Here is a 7,654-nt window from a genome sequence, read left to right as displayed (position 1 = left end):
GGCTGGAGTACAGTGATGTGATCACAGCTCATTGCTGCCTCAACCTCCTGGGCTCAATCAATTCTCCTACTTCACTCTCACAAGTAGCTGGGACCACAGGTGAGCACCAACACACCTGGCTAATTTTTAAATTTTTTGTAGAGACAGGGTCTCTCTGTGTTGCCCAGGCTGGTCTCGAACTCCTGAGCTCAAGCAATCCTCCCACCTTGGCCTCCCAAAGTGTTGGGATTACAGGTGTGAACCACTGTGCCTGACCTCTAGAAACTTATAGTTCAGTACAGCCACCCAGTTGATGGCTGCTACAGGAACAGGAGGAGATGGAGAAATTGCGTTTGTGAGTGGAAGAGGGTTAAGCTGATGATGAATAATACCTGTCCAGACAGGGTAAGGGTGGAGGAATCCCTGCTCCTTTGGGTCCACACAGTCCTGCAGGTGTGCTGTAGTGGAGATTGTGGCACCAGAGTTATAGTTGCTTTAGAAAATCAGTATTTATTTTATCAGGATAATACATACACATAGCTGAAAAATCAAATAGTGCTAAAAGGCTTGTAATGCAAACAGAAGTCCCCCCGGCTTTTCTCCCAGCCCTTATCCTAGTCCCTAGGGTCAACTGCTTTCAATTCTCAGCTGTTTTTTTTCTGGTATTTCCTTCCTTATTTCTACTTTTTTTTTTTGAGACGGAGCCTTGCTCTGTTACCCAGGCTGGAGTGCAGTGGTGCTATCTCGGCTCACTGCAACCTCCGCCTCCCAGGTTCAAGTAATTCCCCCTGCCTCAGCCTCCCAAGTAGCTGGGATTATAGGTGCACACCACCATACCTGGCTAATTTTTGTAATTTTAGTAGAAACGGGGTTTCGCCATGTTGGCCAGGCTGGTCTCAAACCCAAGACCTCTGGTGACCCACCCGCCTCAGCCTCCAAATGTGCTGAGATTATAGGCATAAGCCACCATTCTTGGCCTCTTATTTCTAAATAGTATATGTACTGCCATTCTGGATTCATCTAATTTGTTGACTTCTTGTCTTGGTAGTGGAGGATTTTGATTCTCTACTCGCTTCTTCACCTCCCCCACTTGTCAGGCCTCTGAGCCCAAGCTAAGCCATCATATCCCCTGTGACCTGCACATATACATCCAGATGGCCTGAAGCAACTGAAGATCCACAAAAGAAGTGAAAATAGCCTTAACTGACGACATTCCACCACTGTGATTGATTTCTGTCCCAACCTAACTGATCAATGTACTTTGTAATCTCCCGCACCCTTAAGAAGGTTCTTTGTAATTTTCCCCACCCTTGAGAATGTACTTTGAGAGATCCACCCCCTGCCCGCAAAACAGTGCTCCTAACTCCACCACCTATCCCAGAACCTATAAGAACTAATGATAATCCACCACCCTTTGCTGACTCTCTTTTTGGACTCAGCCCGCCTGCACCCAGGTGAAATAAACAGCCTTGTTGCTCACACAAAGCCTGTTTGGTGGTCTTTTCATACGGACACGTGAGACACCACTCACATTATGTTTACATCATAATCTATAGTTAAATCCATATTCAGTGATTTCATTATTGAATTTGTAAATATTGTTTATTCTCGAGGCAAGTATTCTGGTTACATTTCCTTTTCTAAATAACTTTGTCATATACTCTGTTTATATTTCCTTCCTTGTACAACCTTTTTGTTTTTTTCTGGAGTTAATTGCCTCATTTTTAATTTGCTTGGTTTTTTCTTTGAATCTCTGGCTCTGTCTTCCCACACCCTTCAACAGTTCTGTAAAACGCCCTCTCAGTACAATTTTGCATATGGCCAAACCTGTCATATAATCTTACTGGTTCTCTTCTTCCCTTGGAGACTTTTGTCCTGGGATGCCCCATCCTTGCACTTTCCTCTGGACGTGTTGCCCTCTGGGCTGTGGTACACCTGTCATCCTGGGTTTCTCATCACCTTTGCCCTTGTCCTCTTTCCTGGACTCAGTGTTTTCTTCTTTCTTGGTTTACTCCCTTGTTTTGGTGAAGCACATCCTCCAGTAGCTTCCTGAGAAAGAGTGCCTGGGAGGTAACATTTTAGACTTTCATGTTACTTAAAATGGCTTTATTCCATCCTCACACTTGATTGATAGTTTTGGCTGGGTATGGAATTTTAAGTTGAAAATAATTTTCCTTCAGAATTTTGAAGACATTGTTCCTTTATTTTTCAGCTTCTAATTTTGCAGTTCAGAAGTTTTTGCCATTTTGATTTCTGAGACTTTGAATTCACCTCCGCCCTTCCCCCCAACCCCCATTTTTAGGATTGTTTTCTTTTATCTTGGCTATCTTGAAATGTCACAGTATATTGCTGTGGGTTGCTTTTCATTCATTTTTCTGGGTACTTGTCAGGTTCTTTAAATCTAATACAGTGGTTCTTAAAGCGTAGTCCCCGGTCCAGCAGCATCAGTATCACCTGTGGGAACATGTCAGCAATGCAAACTTGGGGCCCCACCTCACACCTACTGAATCAGAAACTCCGGTGATAGGGCCCAGCCATCCGTGCTTTAACTAGCCTACCAGGTATTCTGATGCATGCTAAAGCTTAAGAACCTCTGTCCCAAAACAATTTATGTACTTTAGTTCTGGGAATTGCTTTATAATTTCTTTGACATTTCTTCCTCCATTTTTCCTGTTCATTCCTTCTGCATCGCTGATTACTTGGATGCTAGGCTCCTTGGATTGATCCTCTAATTTTTGTATTATTTCTCTCTTATTAACCATCCCTTTGTTCTGTTTTCTGGTAGGTATCCTCTATGTTATATCCTAATCTATTTGCTAAGTATATTGTTATTACTCTTTTTATTTTTTCTTTATATAATTTTCGAGAGTGCTTTCATGTTCTCTACTTTTTCTTTCTTTTAAGATAATTTTTTTTTTAAAGAGAAAGGGTCTCACTACGTTGCCCAGGCTAGAGTGCAGTGGCTATTCACAGGTATGATCACACTATTGGTCAGCATGGGAGTTTTTTTTTTTTCCCGGGACAGTCTTACTCTGTCACCCAGGCTGGAGTGCAGTGGCGCGATCTCGGCTCACTGCAATCCTGGGTTCAAGCAATTCTCCTGCCTCAGCCTCCCAAGTAGCTGGGACTACAGGTGTGCACCGCCATGGCTGGCTAATTTTTTTATTTTTAGTAGAGATGAGGTTTCATTCTGTTGCCCAGGCTGGTCTCGAACTCCTGACCTCAAGTGATTTGCCTGCCTTGGCCTCCCAAAGTGCTGGGATTATAGGCATGAGCCACCGAACCCAGCCAGCATGGGAGTTTTGACCTGCTTTATTTTCGACCTGAACTGGTTCCTTCTACCCTCTTAGGCAAGCTGGTGATTCCCTGATCCTAGCATAGCACACTACAGTCCAGAGCTGGGCTCAAGTGATGTTTTCACGTCAGCCTCTGAAGTCGCTGGGACTACAGGCATGTACCACCATGCCCAGCATTTCTTTTTCTTTCCTTTTCTTTTTTTTTTTTTTTTTTGAGATGCAGTCTCACTCTGTCGTCCAGGCTGTAGTGCAATGGCGTGATCTCGGCTCATGGCAATTTTCGCTTCCCGGGTTCAAGCGATTCTCCTGCTTCAGCTTCCTGAGTAGCTGGGATTACAAGTGCCTGCCACCACACCCGGCTAATTTTTGTATTTTTAGTAGAGCCACAGTTTCACCATGTTGGCCATGCTGGTCTTGAGCTCCTGACTTCAGGTGATCTGCCCACCTCGGCCTCCCAAAGTGCTGGAATTACAGGTGTGAGTCACGGCGCCTGCCCTCTTTTCCTTTCTTTCTTTTTTTTTTTTTGAGACTGAGTCTTGCTGTGTCACCCAGGCTGGAGTGCAGTGGTGTGATTCAGCTCACTGCAACCTCCACCTCCCGGGTTCAAGCGATTCTCCTGCTTCAGCCTCCTGAGTAGCTGGGGTTACAGGTGCCCACCACCACGCCTGGCTAATTTTTTTTTTTTTTTGTATTTTTAGTAGAGACAGGGTTTCACCATGATGGCCAGGCAGGTCTCCAACTCCTGACCTCAAGTGATCCGCCAGCCTTGGCCTCCCAAAGTGCTGGGATTACAGATGTGAGCCACCACACCTGGCCTCTTACTTTTTTTTTTTTTTTTTTTAAGAAATAGTTTCACGTCCTTTGGACACGTGAATTATCTCTCTGAGGATATTAACTTGAATTTTTCTTCCCCCTGTGTTTTGATTTGCGTCATGCTGGAGGCTTTCTTCAGAGGTCTGGTGTTCCTTGGCTGTCCACTCCTGTTGAGAGGGAGGCTTTAGAGATCCAGTTGGAAGCTCTCCCTGTGGGCTCACAGTAGGGCAACCAAGTGGCTGGCTGGACTCCTTCATTGGAGGGTATCAATTGTCAGTGTTAATAGGCTTTTTCTCTGTCACATTTTGTTTTTTTCCAGAAAAGAATGATCTAGTTTCGTCTCCTGCTTGAAGGTTACAAGCCCCTCACCCAGAGTTCTAGAGCCAGCTATAGTGTGGGAGTTAGAGAGGTGTGTGGCAGGGAGACCGGGTGTTATTGTTCAGATGCCGACTGTATTAGTCTGTTCTCACACTGCTAATAAAGACATAACCAAGATTGGGTAATTTATAAAGGAAAGAGGTTTAATGGACTCACAGTTCCACATGGCTGGGGAGACCTCACAATCATGGCAGAAGATGAAGGAATAGCAAAGGGACTTCTTACATGGTGGCCGGCAAGAGAGAGGAGAATCAAGGAAAGCGGAAACCCCTTATCAAACCATCCCATCTCGTAAGACTTATTCACTACCATGAGAACAGTATGGGGGAAGCTGCACCCATGATTCATTTATCTCCCACTGGGTCCTTCCCACAACACATGGGAATTGTGGGAACTACAATTGAAGATGAGATTTGGGTGGGGATACAGCCAAACCATGTCACCGACTTTCCCTCAGTCTTTGATCCCACTCTTTTTCCTGCATCTCCCCAACCCCTAAGTCCAGAATCTTTCTGTTTCAGTATCTCCAGAATACATCTTCCTGTCTCCCGCAGGAATCGGGAGGGGACACATTAAGTTACCTGATTGTGCTGGGGATGGCTGGGGTTCCTGACAGTCTAATTGCTCTTTAAACAGATCTTCAAGCAATCCGTAGAGTTTTAGACCTTGCCTCAGTTTTAGACCCCTGCTTTTCCTTCTGTCTTACTTGCTACTTCCAAGTCCCGAGCTTTCCTGGGTTTCCGAGGGAAGAATCAGCTTGCTTCTCGTGGGTCTGTGCCTCCAAATGTTTTTGGTCTGCCCTTCTTGGACTCTGTGGGGTCGTTTACCATTCTTCTATCCATTTTCTGTTTTCATATGATGGGGGCCAGGATTCTAAATCCTTGTTTCATTGAAGATGGACTTTGGGTTCCTGTTTCTTATTTTCCTTATCATCTTGGGGGTGATTTTTGAGAGGAGAAGGGGGCTTTACTCCACTATCTTGTGACCTGAAGGCAGAGATGTCTTCCTGAGGTGGAAGTGGTGGTGCTTGTGCCAGACACTCTTGCTGACAAAGTGGCCGAAAGTGGGCCATATGTTAGGAGGAAGGTGAGGAGGGGAGGAGAGAAGCTTCCGGAACTTAGAAAAGCTGCTGTGGGAACTTGATTTGGAACCCCTGCCCCCTGTCCTCGCAAGAGGGCCCAAGAGGAAAAGGATTACTGGGCCCCAGTGAGGCCTGGTTGAGGTGAGACCGTGAGAATCAGTGGTAGGTTCAGCAGGGAACAGGGATGGAGACAGTGAGCAGTGGAGAGCAGCTTCTAGCTCAGAGGAGGACATGAGGGGATGGGGGCATTCTAGAGCCAGAAGGAGGGCAGTGAAGTGGCTTTGAGGCAGGCCATTGGCCAGGGAGCAGAAGAGGACAAGACAGTATTGACAGCCACTGATTAGATGTTGGTGATGTGCCAGGGACTGGGCCAGGTTCTTCAAAGCAGGCTTAGTGGGAGTGGGCAGCCAGGAGGAGAAAGGAAAGGCGGTCTAGGTCAGTGAAGGAAGGGCTGAGTCTCAGAGGTGGGAGTGGGGCAGGTCTGAGTGATGATGGAGTCTCCTGCTCCAGAGGTGAGAGACTGCTCATGTGTAGACCCATGAAGCAGGGTGTCCCCGAGGAGGGCAAGAGGTGGGGTGGGAAGAAGCAGTGGTATAATGGTTCAAGTCTTCAGAAAGAATGGCAGCAGGTGGGAGAGGCCAGTTGTTTAGATGGGTGGCCTCTTGGGAACCAAGGAAAGATACTATTTTATTTTATTTATTTTTTAGAGATGAGGTCTCACTATGTTGCCTAGGCTGGAGTGCAGTGGCTATTCACGGGCACGATCATAGAGCACTGCAGCCTTGAACTCCAGGGCTCAAGTGATCCTTTTTTTTGTTTTTTTTTTTTGAAACAGGGTCTGGCTCTATTGCCCAGGCTGGAGTGCAGTGGTACAATCTCACTGTAGCCTCTGCCTCCTGGATTCAAGCCGTTCTCCCACCTCAGCCTCCTGAATAGCTGGGACTACAGGCACATGCCACCATACCCAGCTAATTTTTTTGTATTTTTAGTACAGATGGGGTCTTGCTATGTCACCCAGACTGGTCTCAAGCTCCTGGACTCAAAACAATTCACCCACCATGGCCTCCCAAAGTGTTCAGATTACAGGTGTGAGCCACTGCACTCGGCCTTCAAATGATCCTTCTGCCTCAGCCTCCCGAGTAGCGGGAACAAGAGGTTCTGACTACCACGCCTGGCTTAAAATTTTAAACAGGAAGGGTGATCACTTCGGTTCACTTTATTTTATTTATTTATATTTTGAGACTGGGTCTCGCTCTGTCACCCAGGCTGGAGAGCAGTGGCACGATCACGGCTCACTGCAGCCTTGACTTCCTGGGCTCCAGGGATCCTCCCACCTCAGCCTCCTGAGTAGCCGGGACCACAGGTGCACACCACCAAGCCCGGCTAATTTTTGTATTTTTGGTAGAGACAGGGTTTTTCCCCTTGCTGCCCAGGCTGGTCTCAAACTCCTGAGCTCAAGCAATCTGCCCACCTTGGCCTCCCAAAGTGCTGGGATTACAGGCGTGAGCCACCAAAAGGGGCCTTCAGTTCACTTTAATACTTACTGAACATTTATGTAATGCACCTGCCCCAGGTTACATAGCCTGGGGGTATAGTCGCAGTGAGTCACCTAAAATACATAGCCTCTGACTCTAAGCTGTACTAACTCAGCTCTCATGCATGACTCCACAGTCTTTTCCTGATGTCCTGGGACTATTTTCCGTGTGCTTCTATATGGTCATTCTATGCCGTCTCACAGATGTGTGCTGATAGCACTCCTCCTGGCTGAGAAGGCTGCTCCTGTCATCTCATCAGGCAGCCCCTGAGTGTAGCTCGGCCAGGCTTCTGTGATTACAAGCCACAGAAACCAACTCTGGCTAACTTAAGCAGAAAAACAATTTATTGGAAGGTTATTGGGCAGCTCGTAGATTCAACAGCTACACTCTACCCTTTTTCTGTGCTGGTAAAGGCTTGATTTTGTCCTGAAATTTACGTGCCCTGTACCCAAGGAAGGAGACCCCCTCCTCAGCCACAGGGGATAATGTTGATGAGTCTCAGCCAACCAGGGCACTTCCTACCTCTGTGCCAGTGATTGGTTTAGGTTTAGGCATGTGAGGCAGCGCTGGCC

The sequence above is a fragment of the Gorilla gorilla genome, chromosome 10 (genome assembly GCF_029281585.2).
Source record: "Gorilla gorilla gorilla isolate KB3781 chromosome 10, NHGRI_mGorGor1-v2.1_pri, whole genome shotgun sequence".
In the NCBI taxonomy this organism is placed as follows: Eukaryota; Metazoa; Chordata; class Mammalia; order Primates; family Hominidae; genus Gorilla; species Gorilla gorilla.
This window is presented reverse-complemented; position numbering follows the sequence as displayed.